Source organism: Citrus clementina, unplaced genomic scaffold, assembly GCF_000493195.1.
Source record: "Citrus clementina cultivar Clemenules unplaced genomic scaffold, Citrus_clementina_v1.0 scaffold_2, whole genome shotgun sequence".
In the NCBI taxonomy this organism is placed as follows: Eukaryota; Viridiplantae; Streptophyta; class Magnoliopsida; order Sapindales; family Rutaceae; genus Citrus; species Citrus x clementina.
Genome location: NW_006262688.1, coordinates 22538064 through 22558999, shown reverse-complemented (window position 1 = coordinate 22558999; position 20936 = coordinate 22538064). Strand labels below are relative to the sequence as shown.

Genomic DNA, 20936 nt, shown 5'->3' with positions numbered 1-20936 from the left:
AACAGGAATTTGTTTGCATTCATTAGCAATTGGTTCCATTTCCAAAACAATAAAATCCACAGGATATATGAATTTATCGACTTGGACTAATACATCTTCAATTATTCCTCTTGGAAGTTTAATCGATCTATCAGTAAGTAAAAGAGTGGTAGAAGTTGGTTTTAACTCACCGAGATTGAGTTGTTGGTAAACTGAGTAAGGAAGCAAATTAACACTGGCACCAAGATCAAGTAGAGCATGTCCAATTTTATGATCCCCAATAGTGCAAGAAATAGTTGGACAACCAGGATCCATGTATTTCAAAGCACTATTGGTTGAGAGAATGGAACTTACCTGTTCTGCTAGAAAAGCTTTCTTTTGCACCTTATGTTTTCTTTTCACCGTGCACAGATCTTTCAGAAATTTAGCATAAGAAGGTACATATTTAATGATATCTAGTAGAGGAATGTTGACTTTTACTTGTTTAAAAACTTTATAAATTTCTGGACTGTGGTTTGATTTCTTTAGCTTGATTAGTGCTTGAGGAAATGAGGGTACAGGAGAAGAGTTGGTTATTTCTTCATGAGTTAAAGGCTCGACAGACTCTTCCATATTATCTAAAATTGAATCTTTACTAGTTTCACGAGAGTCCACAATGTGTTTTTCGACCACTTTACCACCACGAAGGGTTATAACTGATTTGACTTGACTCATGTTTTGGTTTCATGAATTTCCCATTTGAGGATGTTGTTGACTCTTGGGGTTTGGTTCAGGTTGAGCAGGAAACTTTCCTTTTTCATGCATGGTCAAAGCAGGTGTAAGTTTGGAGATAAATTCTGTCAAATTGTGGCACTGATCTGAAAATGGTGGAAGAGTTTAAAAAAACATGCTAGATGAAATCAATACCTTCCTTTTTGACAAGCTTGGAGATGAAAAGATGCAGAAAGCTGTGGGAAAAGGCACTATTGCTGTCCATACAAAGGGAGGTAACAAAAAGCTCTGATACCAAATTTGTTGGGTGTAAGCGGAAGTGCAGAATTTTTTTTTATTTAAAAACAGAGTATTTTGCTGGAAATTACTGAAACTTTATTGCTTAATTCATTTTTTTGTTTCTCTCTTTCTGTTCATACAACCAGAGTTCTATATTTATATGCATTATAGACAACTCTAGAGATTACATTAATCATGCTTTACATTTCCAAAGCCACATTGCAAACATAAATTCTACCCTTTACTTCACGTTGAAAAACAAACCAAATAACCCTTCAAACTTCTTGCTCAATTTACTAGATTACTAATTATATCTCAACACCCCCTCTTAATTAGTAATCTTCAATTGCTTCTTGAATTTTTCAAACTTCTCAATGATGATTGCTTTGGTCAGAAAATCTGCTGGCTGCTCATTAGTGTTGATAAACTCCATATTAACTTCTCCTTTGCTTACTAAGTCACGGATGTAGTGATAATGCAGCTCAATGTGCTTAGATTTAGCATGAAATGCGAGGTTTTTTGTTAGAGTAATGGCTGACATGTTGTCACAATAAATTGTTGTTGCAGCATCTTGATTGAACTGCAAATCCTTGAGAATTCTTCTAAGCCAAACGGCTTCACAAGCTGATTCAGTTGCTGCAATGTACTCTGCCTCGGCTGAGGATAAAGCTACTGACTTCTGCTTCCTTGAGCTCCATGAAATCACATTTGTAACAAGACAAAATAAATAACCTGATGTGCTTTTTCTGTCATCAAGGGAACTAGCCCAGTCACTGTCAGTAAAACCAACAAGCTTGCAATTGTCTTCTTTTTTATACATGATCCCCTACTTTTTTGTTCCTTGAAGATACCTTAAGATTCTCTTTGCTGCAATATAATGGGACTTCCTTGGATCATTCATAAATCTAGAAAGAACACTAACTGAGTGCAAAATGTCAGGTCTTGAGTTGTTTAGATAAATCAACGAACCAACCAAGCTTCTATAGATTCTTGCGTCAGCCTTTTCTTGTTTTTCATCATGTTTCAATTTTTCATTCAAACCCATAGGAGTAGGTGTTGGTTTGCATTTGAACATGTGGAATTTCTTCAACAAATCTTCTACGTATTTTTTCTTGACAAAAGAAGATTTTTCCTCTGGCTTGCTTCACTTGAATGCCAAGAAAATACTTCATTAAGCCCAAGTCAGTCATCTCAAATTCATCTAGCATGCGTTTTTTAAACTCTTTCACCATTTTCAGATTAGTGCCACAATAAATTAGATCATCAACATAAAGGCAAACAATAAGGAAATCAGTACCTTTCTTTTTGACAAATTTGTTGGGTGTAAATTTGTTAAGGTTTGCATCGTTTGGTTATTAATTAACTCTTGTTTTTCAATAAACGAATGTAATGTGTCTTCTAGAGTTTTTCTTGGTGGTGGGACATAGGGTTGGTAACTCTGGAAATTTTGAAAATTTTGACGTGGAGAAACTGATTGTGAAGGTTGTGCATGATTATCATTTCTCCAACTGAAATTTGGGTGGTTTTTCCAACCAGAGTTGTAAGTTTGGGAATATGGATTTGGATTAGACCTTTTGAAATTGTCAACGACATTTACTTGTTCCTGCAAACTTTCTCTCAGAGCTGGCAAAGTTGAACAGTCCTGCGTAGAATGATCAGTAGAATCGCAAACATAACATGAAATATTTTGAACAGACTTTACATTATCATTTTTTTTCAACTCTAATGCTTCGACTTTTCTAGTTAACGATGTAAATTTGGCTTGAAAATCATGGTCTTCCCTAAGGTTATGGATGTCTCTACCAGATGAAGATGACTGGGGTTTACTTGATGACTTATAAGACTCAGCTGTATCCCAGTGTTGTGCATTCTCTGCTATTTAGTCAGGATAGTTTAGGCATTCTTCCATAATTTTTATCCCTAAACTCACCATTACACATCATTTCAATGACTTGTCTACCTTGAGATGTTAATCCCTCGTAGAAATAAGACACAATCTCCATGTTTCAAAATCGTGGTGTGGGCAAATGTTAAGTATCCCAATGTTGTGCATTCTCTGCTATATAGTCAAGATAGTATAATGCATCTTCAGGACTTTTATCCCTAAACTCACCATTACACATCATTTCGACGACTTGTCTACCTTGAGATGTTAATCCCTCGTAGAAATAAGACACAATCTCTATGTTTCAAAATCGTGGTGTGGGCAAATGTTAAGTAGTTTTTTAAACCTATCCCAACATTGGTAGAGGGTTTCTACTGGTTTTTGAGTGAAAATTGTGATTTGTCTTTTGAAAGATTTTGTTATGTGGGGTGGAAAGAATTTGTTCAAAAATTGTGCTTGCATTTCATCCCAAGTTCGGATGGATTCTGACCTAAGATTTTGTATCCAAGTTTTAGCTTTATCCTTTAATGTGAAAGGAAAAAACTTAAGCTTGATTATATTCATGCTACAATTTTGATAAGTACATGTGTTACAGACTTCCTCAAATTCCCTTCATTGCAAATATGGAATTTCAGACTCAAAACCATAAAAAGTATGAAGAAGTTGAATGATACCAGGTTTAAAATTAAAACGTGATGCATCAGGAGGGAAAACTATGCATGATGGTGACCCTGTTCTAGTAGGATGCATGAAGTCTCTAAGGGTCCTAGGTTGTTCATGAAGATTTTGCAAGGCTTGGTCATTTTCGTGCTCCGAAAAATTTTCAGCTCCTATGTCAGCCATATTTAAGGGTGGTGAAGGTGATCTTCTAATTAATCTGCTACTATTTGTACGAGACCAACGACACATCCAATGCTAATGATGTGTTCTAAACCAATGATGCATAAAACACTAAATAAAAAATTGCAGATATGAAAATAAATTGGAATTTAAATAAGTAAAAAAATATGAAATAAAAATAACTAAACTAAAGATAAATAAAATAAATAAATTAGGCGGTGAAACCAGCCATAAACAAAACAATTAAAAGAAACAGCTTACGCAGTATTTTAAAACCAGCCATATAATAAAACATAAAATTAAATAATTAATGCACAAAAATAAATAAACTGAAATTAAAATGTTAGGCGGTATAACCGACCATATAAACAAAAATACATAAATTAACAAAATTTAAATAACAGTCCGGCTATAGAACCGACCATTTAAAATAAATGCGTAAAGTAAATTGCAGAAATTTAAAGAAATAAATTCGATTTGGGGACTGATTTGCAAAGGTTTCTGGGCTAAATTGACGTTTCTCACAAATTTTATGGATAATGTTAAGGTTTGAAAAGAAGAGGGGTGCTAATTGAAGTTTTACAAAAAGAGAATAAAATAGAATTAGGGAAAGATTGTAACGACAAAACAAAAATATTAAAATAAAATAAAAATAAAGTAAAGACAAACTAATACCAAATTTAGAAAACTCTCCGGCAATGGCGTAAAAAACTTGACACAACTCAAAAATGTATTCCTCTCAAGTATAAGAGTGTCTAATTATAATATAACCCGGTGAGACTAGGGTCGAATCACATGGAGTTTTAAATCTAGTAAAACTAAGAAAATTAATTTCTGGACAAAGAAATTATTTGAAATTGATTTAAAAATAAGCTAAGGCTACGGGATCCACTCTCAGTATTCAAACTATAATTTTAATACTCTCACATTTTTAGTCTCACTTTTTCTAGCTAATTATTGTATCATTTAATTCTCAACTAACTATGTGTGTGGATAAATATGAAATAAAGTACCTAATGTGCCACATTATATTAATGTGTCGACATTATGTCAAAATACCATACATATCTAAAGAAATTTATAAATTAATATGACATAAAAATAACTAGAAAAGAATAAAATAAACTTTAAACTCATTTGAGAAAATAATAAATTTAACAGTTTGAAACATTGAGCTCCACCTTTCACCTCAGCTTAATAAAATTAGTTATTCATATTGAAAGAAAACACAACACTCTATTTATTTGATAAACTTTTGAAATACGTTACAAGAAAGTTGATTACAAACGGAAACAAGAAAAGAAAAGAAACAAAGAAATTCTTCAGCTGCACTCTATTCTCTCTCGGCTTAAGCTCCTCAAAAAATAATAGCTCTCTGGCTTCTCAATACTCCGGCTTTTATAGGCAACAATTGCCTCCTCTTAGTTCTTTTTATTCTTATTTAATTGATTATTATTTTATTTTATTTTTATAAATTAAATGAATGTTGAGAAATGTGATGGCCAGGAGGCGTGATGGCCTTCTGACCATCACAAGCAACCAAAATATAGTTGCCTTTTGCTCTCTTGTCCTTTTGTTCTTTTCTTGTTTTTTTGTTTTTATTTTTTATTCCTGAAAAATATTTATAAGATAAAAATTAACAAAATGTGAATAAATTTAACATAAAATATATTTGGGGAGTATTAAAATAATTTAGAAATAATGAACACATTAATCGACACAATAAGTGAAAAACCAATAATTTTATCCTTATTAAATGTACACTTTTTAGTGTCAATCACACCCCCCCAACCAGCTTATTGCTAGGCCCTAGCAATTTAAGCGATAAAAGTTTAGTAAAATTTCAAACTCAAATTGAAAATCTTTTTTTTTTAAATTGTGTTTACTTCTTCCATTAGATTAATGACAACAATCAAATAAAAGTATAAGCATTATCTTCAGCCTAAAGAGATGATCTTATTCATTTTTTTATAAAGAGAGGATCTTATTCATTTTTTATAAAGAGAGGATCTTCGTCATTTTTTTTTTGTAAAGAGTGGACATTGATCATTTTTTGCAAAGAGAAGACCTTGGTCATTGTTTGTAAAGAGTGGATCTTGGTCATTGTTTGTAAAGAGTGGATCTTGGTCATTGTTTGTAAAGAGTGGACCTATGTCATTTTTTGTAAATAGTGGACTTATGTCATTCTTTGTAAAAATTGGATCTAGGTCATTCTTTATAAAGAATGGACCTAAGACATTCTTTTTAAAGAGTGAACGTTTGTCATTCTTTGTAAAGAGTGGACGTTAGTTATTCTTTATAAAGAGTGGACGTTAGTAATTCTTTGTAAAGAGTGGACCTTAATCATTCTTTGTAAAGAGTGGACCTTGGTCATTCTTTGTAAAGAGTGGACATTGTTCATTCTTTTTAAAAAATGGACCTACGTCATTCTTTGTAAATAGTGGACTTATGTCATTCTTTATAAAGAGTGGATCTAAGACATTCTTTTTAAAGAGTGGACCTAGGTCATTCTTTGTAAAGAGTGGACTTAGGTAATTCTTTGTAAAGAATTGACCTATGTCATTCTTTGTAAAGAATGGACCTATGTCATTCATTGTAAAGAGTGGACGTTGGTCATTCTTTGTAAATCTGACTGCAAGAGCAGTAACATGAAAGATGATTATAGATCATTTAATGGCGAAGACATGATTGAACAACTTAATTTTGATATTGTGAAAGTGTTCGTATGCTATGAAGCTCTAGAGGGAAAGTTTGATATAGCAATGGCTGACAACAAATAGTTGGTAGAGGCTTTGGAGAAAGTCAAAAAAGTTTTCCTTCCTTAAAGGTGGCACTAGATAAGGCAGAAGATGGGGTTATGAAAGGCACTGCTAAGCAAATCAAAAGAGGAAGAAGTTAATGGAAGTCAAAGAGGAGAACAAGTCTCTTTAAGCAACTTGACACACTGGAGAAGAAAAATAGTGGGAGGAGAGAAGAAATATTGAGAGGTTTTTGAAAGAAATAAAGAAAGTTTTGTTTGGCTTGAGAGAATCTCAAAGACAATATTTCTAATTAATTCCAAAACATTTCATTCATTAACTAATCAATTGTTACAGCTCTGTATTTATTCATGCTTAATAACAATTTGTAACTAACTATTAAAATAACTATATTTTTGTTACATATGCATTGTATGTTAATAATGATCTAACAAACTAATGCTCAGCGGTAATATGATTTGGCATTCTTCTTAACAATCATTGCTGACGTGGCATTGTTGCTCTGTACAAGCTTGAGTTTGTTTTTCTTTCTTCTTCACCTTAAGTTCTGAATAATGAGCTACTTTAACATCCCCTTCAAACTCAAGGGATAAGGAAGTACATTGAGTTTGGTTCTTAGGTAATTAAAATAAATAAATGAAAGTTGTTTAGTCATAATGTCAGCAAATTGTTCCTTATAAAGAGAGGATCTTGGTTATTTTTTGTAAAGAGTGGACATTAGCCATTTTTTGTAAAGAGTGGACCTTGGTCATTCTTTCTAAAGAGTGGACATTGGTCATTCTTTGTAAAGAGTGGAACTTGGTCATTCTTTGTAAAGAGTGGACTTTGTTCATACTTTGCAAAAAGTGGACCTATGTCATTCTTTGTAAAAAGCAGACATATGTCATTCTTTATAAATAGGGGACTTATGTCATTTTTTGTAAAGATTGGACCTAGGTCATTCTTTATAAAGAGTGGATCTAAAACATTGTTTTTAAAGAGTGGACCTAAGTCATTCTTTGTAAAGTGTGGACGTTGGTCATTCTTTGTAAAGAGTGGACGTTGATCATTCTTTGTAAAGAGTGGACCTACGTCATTCTTTGTAAAGAGTAGAGTTAGGTCATTCTTTGTAAAGAATGGACCTAGGTTTTTCCGTCCAGAATCACATTTTTTATGTTTTTTTCGTATCTTGCATTTAAATACTTTTGTTAGAATCTTAAGTACCTTTACTGTTCTTATAGAGAATAAGTCTAGATGATTTTATGTGCAATAATTTAATTGGGCCTATATTTTTCATGGATTCTGGGCCTTTCATAATTTAGTTTAACAAATTTCATTTGAATTCTCTCTTAAATCATTCTCTGTTTCTTCGAAGAAAGAGGCCATGATATGACCAAAAGAGCTCAATCGTAACAAACCTAACACTGAGTAAGCCTCATTTCCTTTTGTTTCCTGAGTTTCTGTTTCATTTTTATTCGCTTTCCGTTTTTGCTTTGGTGATTCCGATTATATGCTCTCATTTTACATGTTTTTGTTTCGTTATTGTTTTCCTTTATTAGTCTGTCGATTTCTTTTTCAATTTCCTCCTCACATATTCAATTTTTATTCAGTTTAGAGTTAGTTAATACTGATTGAGCTTCCTATCACTATATAAATTTTGTTTATTTTTGTTCAAATTATAGCCTCATTAATTATGATCTCGTGGTTTAATTATCACCTCATTAATCGTCATCTCTGACCGCGAATTACTTTTAATTTTTCATTTTTCGGATATGATTTAGCAGATTGCAGGAGCGCAAATGCCAGTCGAAAATTGATGGATACAAAATAATAAAAAGAAGCAGAGTAGGCACTGCTCACAAATCTGACTTCAAGAGCAGTAACATGAAAGATGATTATAGATCATTTAATGATAAAGATCTTATTGAACAAATTAATTGTGATATTGTGAAAGTGTTCGTATGCTATGAAGTTCTAGAGGGAAATTTTGATGTAGCAATGGCTGACAACAAGCAGTTGGCAGAGGCTTTAGAGAAAGTCAAAAGAAGTTTTTCTTCCTTAGAGGTGGCACTAGATAAGGCAGGAGATGGGGTTATAAAAGGCACTGCTGTTGGTTGATTTATATAATCAATTATTATCAATGCCAAAGTGCAAGTGTACACAACAAGTAATAAAGCAATGAGTATTTAAAATCGTCTCCACAGGGATTGATGTTTACTCAAAGTGCTAAAGCAACCACAATAATGCAATCAACTAAAGATCATAACAAATACTTGTCACATTATCCTCCCGTAACCAATAATTATGAGAAATAGAAATAAACTAATACTTGTACGAAATAAACTAAGTTAATTGTGTTTAAGAATCAAATTGAGAACGTAGTAGTTGAATGATCAAACTCTCCTAATGGGGTGACTGTTGATTACCGAATTAGCACCAGTTGTTTATGATAAGTGCTGCAGCACTGGGTAGAACAAATCTGCTTCCGCAGCTATCGCATGTTGGAAATCTCATACTTTCAAATCCACTAACAATGACCAGTTGCTCATAAATTTAATGTATGGCTTTATGACCTCTAATCTCTCTACCCTACAAGGTGAATGCCTATGTCTAAGATATCACAAATCTTATTTCAAGTATTGCCCTTATGGGATTTAGGATAACCTAATCCAGGAAACTCAACTTAAGAACAAGTAATACTCCAATAATATCTGCTAAGACATGCCTTTTTTGCTGCTCTATCTTAACTAAAACCATTAAATGGGTGGTCAACAGAAATAACATTTATGTTCATAAAAGCTATTAGAGTATAATGCTACAACATTATCATAGCAACATATAAGAACAATCAAGAACCCATTGGATTATTTGTCACTCACCTACACTTAAATTTAGTTCATATTCTGAATGAAAAACATAAACTTAAATATACTGATTACTAAATACATCCAATCAATCAAAGGAAGAAAAATAAGATGAGTTGAGCACGATGAAAGTCTAAGGATCCTCCTCGGTTCTTTAACAATGCCGAACAGCACTCCTTGATCCTCTTCTTCTTCTCGCCTTTGTAATTGATTTTTGGATGATTATAATTCTCCGCGCGCCCCCTAATTGTGGTGTATGCCTCCTTTATATATTGCAATATTAGGTTAAAACCGAAACCCATGCGTGTGCATGTGTTTAAATTAGGAAACATGCAGATCGTGACTTAATTGCTGACCGCGCCTATATTTTCTCCCGCGTCACTCCCAAATTACTGTAGCACTGGTTGCTCTAACATCCGCAACAGCACTTGTATTATTTCCGATTGTGCTTTCTTTCTTTGTGACCATCTTCTTTCCTCCTCTTCTTCATCTACTGTCTCCGCATCCTTTCATGAATCTAAAACCTACAAATTAAACCTGTTTTTAGCATAAATTACTATGATTCAAGCAAAGCTTGTCACAACTCAACTAAAATAAATGTTTATGCAAAAGGTTACCAAAATGTAATCAAAACACATTATTTGCTCTCTAAATGCCCTTTATTCAAGTCTAGAACAGATGTAATAACTCTCATTTCCTAGAGTTATCATACCCCTAAACTTAAACTATTGCTTGTCCTCAAGTAATGACACATACCAACATTTCCCGCAAATAAGCATGCACACAACTTTAGTTCTTTTATCAAATTTGCACAGATTCTTCCACCTTCAGATTATAATCCCAATCATACAAAATACCCATAGTAGATCAGTCCTAGACTTAAACTTCTTTATGTCTTTAGTGTGTGTGTGCTGCCTTTGTGATTGAATTCTCGATATGCTGTAACATTACTAAAAGATTACCGAAATTTTAGCGGTGATCTACTTTATTCTTACAAGGGGTAGCATAAATTCCACATATTCAAACTGTAATAGCTTTAACTTTGACACCCTGGGGGATAATCAACCTCCTTACTGTAACATTTATTTTTTCATGTGAATGTCGATCACTTGTAATGATGACACCCAATTACTCAAACCATGCCCAGATCAGAGTTGCTACAGCAATATCTGTAGTATAGTCTTATCTCAAGATATCTTTGACTCAAGGCTGAACATGGGGCTCATGAACAGACCTGGTTACTCAATGCCTTAGACAGCGGACATATGCCTTTGATCTGTGCAGATTTTTTTTTTAATTTTTTAAGAACAAATATATACTACAGCACTGCTCATAACTCTCGCTGCCTTTTTACACACTTCTGCATATGGGGTGCATACTCAGATCTGGTTACTCAGCAACTTAAGTCATTGGAGCAAAGTTTTATTTCATAACTATGACAGTCAATCAACATGCTTCTCCCTCCAAAACTTAAGACTTTTGTTTCTATTCTTTTTTGTTTTGCTCTAGCAGTCTCATACAACTCAATCACAGGCTAAGTGTTGGGATAAAAATTCACTTCTATCTATAACTATTTCTACTTGGCATTCTCATAATTAGTACTCAATTTATCTTCATTAGGTTTTCAAATCCATACAAATAACAGATAATAGAGCTTCACACAACACAAACATAAACACATACATAAAACACATGCATTCGGAAACAACCCCTCCAAACTTGAAAGGTGCTGTGTCCTCACAAGCAAACAAAATAAAAACCCACAAATAGATAAAAAAAAAAATATATATTTTTTTAAGAATAGGTAGGAACTTAATGAGATAAAAGTACTCCTTTGTGGTGGGGACTGCCGCCCATGATGTGATGCTCTCAGCGCTTCTTGGAGGCACTGCGCAACTTATCCTTTGGTGAAGCCTTGGGGGCGGTGGTTGGCAATGTCTTTGTCTTTTTCGCTGCAGGGCTGGTGAGAGGAGTTGTAGCTAGGGTTGCTATAGTAGGATCCGCAGATGTACTACCTTTTCGTTTGCTGGGTTGCCTTGGACTGGTACGGATAGGCTTGCTGGGAGTTTGTTGTGGAGGTTGTGGGGTCAATGCATCAGCTGCCTGGCCTTCGGCTGTGATGGCAGCAATGACCTCGAGTAGTTGTTCGGCTTGCTCAGATGTAGGCATGGCTCTGGATGCTGTAGCAGCTAGTTCAGCATCAATTTGCTCCATCTCATCGTCAGAGGCTGGAGGTGTTGCCATTTTAGCTTTCCCCTTGGGTTTTCCTTTGCCTACAAATACTGGAATATGAGGCTCCATGTCAGGGTCTTCCTCCTCCTCATCTGGAATAATGTGTCGTTTCCTCGTTTTGGACTGAGTTGGGATGGGTGGTTCCTCATCTTCTTGCTCTGAATTATCCTCTGCCTCTGAGGGTGAACTATCAGTCTCAGATTTGTCACCTTCCTCCTCAGGTGGGTCAGATGGTTCAGCATCTTCTGAGTCAACTTCCGCTGGTGGTTCAGTTGCAACTGGCTCTGCTGGTTCATCTGAAGCAGTGGCTTCTGCAATGGTTTCTGCTGGAGCACCTGTGGTACTGGTGTCAAAATTGTATTGCTGGAGCAGGGAAGCAGGGAAGTTCCAATGATTGCGTTTCATGTATTCATCAAATTGGTGTAGTTGTCCATCCAAGTGCTGTAGATAGCTCCAAAACCGACCATTTTCCCTCTGCTGAGCTTCCACACACTGGTGGATACTGGTGCTGAGTGCTTGGATGGTCTGTTCTAAGCCAAGAGTTCGTCGTGCTCTTGTTACAGCAGCTGGTTCAGTGGTTGTTCCAGCACTCTCGCCAGCAACTCTCTCAATTGTTTGTGCCGTAAAGGCACCATCATTTTTGACATGCTCATCGCTGGCTTTAAGACGAACACCTGAAACTACACAAATGCTGGTGACAAGTGAAGGAAATAACAAAGCAGCAGTTCGGTGAGTTTTGGTTGCACACTCTCGAATTTCTTTTGCAATGATGCTACCCACATATATGGGCAACCCTCTAACAAGGACATATAACAAAACTAATCGTTCTTGTGAAACCGTAGTAGTGTGAGTGGTGGGCATAAGCCTAGATTTCAAAAATTTCACCCACACCTTAGCAATAGGTTTCAAATTGATCCTGTTAACCACATGCCCTTCCTCGTTAACCCACGATGCCTTTTCGATGGTCAGAGTTGTAAAAATGATAGTCCACTTTTTCGGGGTTAACTTATCACGCAATTTGGCATATTCACAAGTAATCTCAGCAGGTAAGTTATAAAAAGCATTGATAACACAGGAGTCTAGTGGAACAAGAGTATTTCTTACCCAGATGTTGTGCTGATCAAGGCTTACCAAATTGGCATAAAATTCTTTTACCACTGGTAGCACATGATTGCGAGGGTGTTTGCAAAACTCTAGCCATCCTTGCTTTGCTGCAGCATTATGAATTGTTTTCACAATTCCAATGAGTTGGTCTGGAAATTGAAACCCTTTTTCTTCCAGAATCCGACGCGGCTATATGAATTCTTTGTATTTTTCCTCAGCGTGGTAACTCTGGAATCGTGATGGATCGTTGAGGCGGCTGGTTGTCTTCTTGTATCTCGGCATTGCTGCAGCAGTAACAGGTTGAAGCTACTGTTTTTTAGAATAAAAGAGAAGAAAAGTTTAAGAATTAGGAGAATTGTATTTGCGAAGGAGATGGGGAATAGTGGCGTGGACACTAAATACAGTGACTCCTATTTATAGTGGACTGTAATGTGAGGATAACTACAGTAAGTAGAGATAATTGAGGGGATAAAGTATTTTAATTAAATGTGCATATCCCAAAATTATCGGTTATTGAAATTAAAGCTGTGATTTCGGGGATTTGTTTTCGCAATTTCTATCCATATCCGAGCGTCCATCTGTCAAGATTTCATCTCCAACGGTAAGTGAAGGCTCCAGCCTTTAATTTACTGTAACGGGAAAAATTGTTGCTGCAACTCCCCGTTTTGCTCATTCCAACAACGGGTACAGAATTCATACCAAAGCATCTGACATGTGGTTGTTGTCCTCTGAGTTCTGCCACCAGATGCTTGCACTTGTCAATATGAGATCAAGTTGCCGCTTTTATTTCAAACTAAAATTAAGTCTAAAATTATGAAAATAAATAGATTAAATAAAATTGAAAATAGGGAATGCAATACTGTAAAATGACAAAAATAAATGGTGAAAACGGCAAAACACGATTAACAAAAATTTTAAAGAGAAAATAGTAAAGAGGAATATGTATCCATAAAACCAAAGGATATCACAATTGGTTTATAGTGGCTGGTTCCTCAATGGGCTGCCTCCTATGAAGCGCTTGATTTAAGGTCCTTCAGCCTGACCTTTTGTCTTTGCTCAATAGCTGGGTTCTTGAAGGAGTAATACCTCCTTTGAACCTTCTGTTGTTGGATGTATGTAATGCTTAACCATGTGCCCATTAACCTTGAATTGGTGGCCTATTTGTTCATCCAAAAGATCAACAGCTCCATGAGGGTAAGATTTTAATAGCTTAAACGGGCCAGACCATCGTGACTTGAGCTTTCCCGGAAACAATCTTAGACTTGTATTGTGGAGCAACACTAATTGACCCGGGGTGAACTGCCTATGTTGAATATGCTTGTCATGCCAGTGTTTTGTTCTCTCTTTATAAATTCTGGCATTTTCATACGAAAATAACCTTAATTCATTAAGCTCACAAAGTTGAAGCTTCCTATGTTCTGCTGTAGCATTCATATCCCAATTTAGTTTCTTCAGTGCCCAGTGTGCCTTATGCTCGAGCTCCAAGGGCAAATGACAGGCCTTGCCATAAACAATACGGTAAGGAGACATGCCGAGTGGGGTTTTGTATGTTGTTCTGTAGGCCCATAAAGAGTCATGCAAATGTAAAGATCAATCCTTCCTTGTTGGGTTCACCACTTTTTCTAAGATCTTCTTAATTTCCCTATTGGATACTTAAGCTTGACCATTTGATTGTGGGTGATATGCTGTTGCTACCTTGTGCCTGATTCCATATTTCATCATTGTTGCAGTAAAGATTTTGTTGCAAAAATGTGTACCTTCATCACTAATAATTACTCTAGGAGTGCCAAACCTGGAGAAAACATTTTTTTGAAGAAAAGTTACCACGGTTTTAGCATCATTGGTAGGTAATGCTGTAGCTTCCACCCACTTGGAAACATAGTCTACAGCAACCAAGATATATAAGTTTCCAAAGGATGGGGGAAAGGGTCCCATGAAATCTATTCCCCAAACATAAAAAACTTCCACTTCCAGTATGTTGGTCAATGGCATCTCATGTCTGCTAGCGATGTTCCCTGTTCTTTGACATCTGTCGCAACCTTTAACAAAGTCATAAGCATCTTTAAAAATAGTGGGCCAAAAATAACCTAATTGCATAATTTTGGCAGCTGTTCTGTGCCCCCTAAAATGTCCTCCGTATGCTGCAGCATGACAGGACTCCAATATTTGAGGTATTTCGTCTGCTGTAACACATCTTCTTATTACTTGATCTGAGCATAGCTTATATAGATGTGGGTCATCCCACTGGTAGCTCTTAACATCATGAATGAACTTCTTTTTCTCTTGAAACTTCAACTCAGGTGGTAGCATCCCACTTACTAGATAATTAGCAAAGTCTGCATACCAAGGAGATTCTGACTGCTGTAGCATCTGTGCTTGCTGTACTACCAACAGCTGTTCATTAGGAAAAGTTTCAGTGATGCCCTTCCTTGTCAATGTACTAGTGTCTGCTTCCAACCGTGACAGGTGGTCTGCCACTTGATTCTCAGTCCCTTTTCTATCTTTAATTTCCAGATCAAATTCTTGAAGCAATAAGATCTATCTGATGAGTCTTGGTTTGGCATCCTTCTTTGAAATTAAATATTTGATGGCTGCATGGTCTGTGTAAACAGTTACTTTAGTACATACTAGGTAAGCTCTGAATTTGTCAAAAGCAAAAACTATTGCCAACAACTCTTTCTCTGTAGTGGTGTAATTGATCTGTGTTGGAGTGAAAGTTTTTCTTGCATAGTATATGGAATGGAAAACCTTATCTTTCCTTTGCCCTAGTACTGCTCCCACAAAATGATCACTAGCATCACACATCAATTCATATGGTAAATTCCAATCTGGAGATATGACTACTGGAGCAGTAATGAGGGTTTTCTTTAATTCGCCAAATGCTTGCAGGCATTCTTTGTCAAAGTGAAATGGTTTGTCCTGCTCCAGCAATGAACACAGAGGCTTGGCGACTTTGGAAAAATCCTTAATGAATCTTCTGTAGAATCCAGCATGACCCAAAAAACTCCTAATCCCCTTCACTGAAGTTGGGGGTGGTAGTTTATCTATTACCTCTATCTTGGCTTTGTCTACCTCAATACCATCCTTGGATATCTTGTGACCCAGCACTATTCCTTCTTGCACCATGAAATGACACTTCTCCCAATTAAGTACTAAGTTGGTCATCTCACATCTTTTAAGAACTTCTTCCAAGTTGTGTAGATAATTACTATATGTTTCCCCAAAAACTGAGAAATCATTCATGAAAACTTCTAAAGTTTGCTCTACCATATTGGAAAATATAAACATCATGCATCTCTGAAATGTTGTTGGAGCATTGCATAGCCCAAATGGCATTCTTCTGAAGGCAAATGTTCCATAAGGACAGGTGAATGTAGTCTTCTCTTGATCCTCTGGTGTTATAGCAATCTGGTTGTAGCCTGAATACCCATCTAAGAAACAGTAGTACTGTTTTCCTGCAAGTCTGTCCAGCATCTGATCTATGAATAGAAGTGGGAAATGGTCCTTCCTTGTGGCTTTGTTGAGCTTCCTGTAATCCATACACACTCTCCATCCAGTCACTGTCCTTGTAAGAATGAGTTCTTTCTTCTCATTAGCCATTACTGTTATCCCTCATTTCTTTGGAACACATTGAACTGGGCTTACCCATGAACTATATGATATTGGGTATATGATTCCAGCATCCAAACATTTGATGATTTCCTTCTTTACCACTTTTTTCATAATAGGATTCAGCCTTCTCTGGTGCTCTACCGAATTACTGGAACAGTCTTCTAAAAGGATCTTATGCATACATATTGATGGGCTGATACCCTTTATATCTGCCATGGTCCATCCAATTGCTCTTCTGTATTTTCCCAGCAAATCTACTGGACTTTGTTCTTAACCTGCATCCAAAGTAGAAGAAATGATTACAGGGAGTGTGTTATTTTGGCCAAGATAAGCATACTTTAAATGTGAAGGTAACATTTTTAATTCAAGACTAGGGGGTGATTCAATAGATGGTAAAGTTGTTTTTACTTCTCTATCTGAAAGATTCGGTGTTCAATAGCTCTGTTGTGCCTATTAGATTGCTGTTTGTCCATCCAATCTGTATGGATTGCTGTTGTGTAAATTTTAATGTACTCGCAAGCACACGAATCTATTGTAGTATAGATCAATGGTGACGAGTGTCGATCCCACGAGGAGGTGGATTTTAATTATATGTAGAATTAATTTTTTAAATGGGTGGTTGAAATTGTGGTGGAAGTGATTTAAATTATCCTAAAATTGGAATTGAGATGGCGATAATAAATTCTAAAATTGGAATTGCAATGGCGAGAATAAATTGAAGAGAATTCTATTGAAATGACGTACTTAGGTATCTGGATCCGTATCAACATGCATCATGGGCTAAATAATCCGTATTAATGCCAATTAAATCATGAGGGGGGAATCCACACCTCATGAACCACGCTCTAATCAATATGGTGCTAAGGGCTTATCGTGCCAAATAATAATAACTTTGTACTAGAGGGCCGGTGAAACCAAGGCGGTACTAGACAAGATTAGTATTATTTGTCGACGAGAAGTCAAAACATCCACAAAAACTAGAGGGGAAGAGAAAATAAATTTACCAAATAAAGCCCATGACACATGTTGAGACTTCACCTTCAACCCAAGCTTGAAAGAAAATTAGCCACTCATAATTGAACTAGGGGCAAAATGGGAATTTATTAAAATACATAGAAAATACAAGATGGTGAGGGAATTACAGAAAATGGATCTCAAAAATGGATTCAGAGCTATCAAATTAGGGGGGGAGGCCCTCTTTTTATAGATACATGGAGTAAATCATGGCCATCGGATTAAAAACAGTTTGGACGCTCAGGATTGCGCCATGTCATCAGTCAACAGTACGCGGTTTGACCACGTGGATGAACAGTAACACGGTTTCACCCGGATGAACAGTAACGCGGTTTGGTTGAAAATAATCCTGTGTGATGCATGTACCGTACGCGAGATTTTTCGTCCACTGATATGCTGCCACGTCACCATCAACAGTACATAAGAATTTTAGCCCAACAGGATCGTGACACCTCATCAGTCAATGCCACATCATCGTCTGTCTATGTGAACAGTAACGTATACAGTATCGTACACGTGAATAGTACCATACATGTGAACAATGCCATTTTTCCTTTTATGCTCCTCTTAAGATTTTCGACCATCCCGAGTTCAAAAGTGATGTCCGTTTTGCCATCTGATCTCTCGTTTATTGTGAAATGACTATGATGCCCCTAAAATACATAAAATACTTAATTAAAATAAAACAAACAGAATTAAATCAAAAGAATGTTAAATTCATAAAAGTGAAGGTGTTAGTAAGACTTGAAATGTAAAATGACGGTTTTCTCCTTTATAAATATGCATTTTCTAACACTCAACACACCCTCCAACCAGCTTATTGCTAGTCCCTAGCAAATGAAGCGAAAAAAAAATTCAAATTCAAAATGATTTTTTTTTTTGAAACACTCGTGTTTATTCAATCAGATTAATGATAGCAATCAAATAAAAGTATAAGCATTATCTCCAGTCTAAAGCAACATCACACCCACATCAACCATCCACATGAATCAGTCCAGTAGACTGTCATAGCTACTTTCAAGAATGACATGTCAAACCCCAAAATCTCACTGAAAGTAATGACACTCTCACAAAGAAATTAAAACCAATAAAAAAAGTCACTCCAATGAATGGTAATTGAGAGAGAAAATAATAAAGAAGTGATATCACATGCTCTTACCAAGATGAAATAAATATGCCCTCAGCTTAGAAATAATACGATCTCAAGTCAAACAAAAATGCTAGTCAACCCAATTTATTTATCTTTTCTTTTTTTTCTTTTATTTATTTATTTATTTTTATTATGCACCATTACATCTTTTTAGCCCATATAACTAGCTTCTACTTCAAACTATAGTTCCCTAAAATCAAGAAGGACTTTTATTAGGACGTAACGTAGGCTAGGGATATGGCTAACAAAGAAGGGAAATAAGGAAAACAAAGTGTATGTTTGAGAAAAATGCAGAGAATTTTTTTTTTTTTGAAAGTTGCAAGGTAGATTTCATCTATTATTTTTATTTTTTTTTCTTTTGAAACAACAACTTTTGTTTTGTTTTTTGTTTTTTGTTTTTGCTTTTATTTGGCATAACTTTACTGAACAACATAATTATTTACATTTTCTCAAACATAAATAGGTGATGGAACTTATAAGACATTGGGTAATACTCCAAATCGGAGTGGGTGAAGATGATAAGTTTGACAAAGAAAGGTTTTTTTTTTTTTTTAAAGGCTCAAAATGGTTAACTATAGATATTTGATAAAAGGGATGGCTAGAAAGGCTCAAACGGATCAAAGATGGCCTTTCCATCATCTTTTAGGGTTCTAAATAATCTTCCATATCTACTAGTTAGATGGGCCTCCAAATGTAGCAACACATTTTTTTTCTTGTTTTTTTTTTTAATTTTGCAATTTTTTTAAGGGTTAATTCAAAAGAAATTTAGAGATCGTGTATACAATAATAAAGTGTTAAGCTGTATAAAGAATGGGCAAAAGGGTTACTCTCCAAGAAAAATGATAGGCTCAACAACTCACTTGGTACTTATTATGACATATTCATTCGTTCAAACAACTCATATTTGTCTCCGACATCAACATGTAGAGTAGCAAACATAGTGTAACATCACTTAAGACCAAAGATAATACAAATACTAAAATTTAAAATTAATCATGTCATCCAATGTTAAAACAAATCACACAATTTTTTTTTTAAACAACATTCTACCCCCCAACCTATTCTAAACATGAAAGGAAAATATGCATGCAGAAATGTGAAAATGATGCATAAAAACTAATTAGAAAAGTTACACGTAAAATGATAGAAAACGAAAATGGTTTTTATTTTTAAGAAGATGCGTTTCTAGAGGCACTACACTCCATATTCAGCCATCTTCGACTCACAAGTTGGAAAATGTATATCTATAGAGGAGAAATTAAAAAGAAGAAAAATAAACATAAAAACATAATAAAGAAAAAGAAAATGTCTGATTTTTTTTTTAGTTTTTTAATTTTTTTAAACGATGAAGATGTGTTTCTAGAGTCACTACCCTCCATATTCAGCCATCTTCAACACAAAAAGTTAGCAATAGTTAGTTTCTACAACAAAAAATTAGTAAAAATTTAACCAAGATTCCACAATTGTCGACTATTCCCTCCCCCCAACCAGAATGAAACATTGTCCTCAATGTTTGAAAGGAAAAAAGTAAAGTTTAGAAGACATCACTTGGGTGGTGTAACACAGAAGAAAATATTTACAAGCGGAGAGTTAAATATAAATTGTACTTCTTACTGCGGCTACTGTTACCATCATTATTTGGATGCTCCAACACAAAGGTCCAGGGGTCTGGCTCCGGTCTATAAGCTTGTAACATATCAAGTAGCTCATTAGCAGTGTGAGCACAAATAAAGAGTTTTTTCGCATTAGAGGGAATGAAATAGTTTTTTATTGCATGGTTAAGAAATGCGATAAAGCCATCATAAAAGTTATTGACATTTAACAAACCGATGGATTTCTGGTGGATGTGCAGATGGGCCCAAGATGCTAGTGTGATAAGTGCCTCTAGTGTTGTAAGATCTCCTGAAAGGAAAATAAAAGCATCAGCATGATTAAGCATTTCAGTTATTCTTTCTTGCATACCTAAGACGACTAACTCTTCTCCAGTTGATGAGTCAGACGAATTGCCCAAAGGTTTTAGGGCTCTTGGGATGATGCCTAACACTTGGCTGCCTCTGATAAAAGCTGCTTCTAAGACCATTTTTGATAACCCTCGATTACCTCCTCCATACACCAAGTGTAATTTTCTCGCTGCTATGCTTCGACCAAGATCTATGGCTGCCTCAACGAACTCTTTATGTTTGCCATAGTTAAATCCAGAAAGCACACAAATGTTCTTGAATTGTCTATTGGGAGTAGCTGCCTTTGGGATACTTCTCAAAAAAACAATTTGTGAATGCTTGACAAAAAAAAATCACATTTAAGAGTCTTTGTGACAGTGGGTCACAGTTGTGTATGAGGTAACATGTTAGTGTCAAATAACGCGTAAAGCACATGGCTCGCGAGTCAAAAAGGAAACAATAAAAAGGAAAAAGCAAACAGTAAAAAGGAAAAAGCAAACAGTAAAAAGGAAAAAGCAAACAGTAAAAAGGAAAAAGCAAACAGTAATAAAATTATTAAAGACAATAATGCACACAATAAAACAATAG

General features: G+C 35.4%; 1 pseudogene; it reads right to left on the bottom strand.

Annotated features, from left to right (window-relative positions):
* Positions 1–15170: 15170 nt before the first annotated feature.
* The window catches only part of LOC112100977, a 31205-nt pseudogene continuing 25439 nt past the window's right edge, over positions 15171–20936 (bottom strand).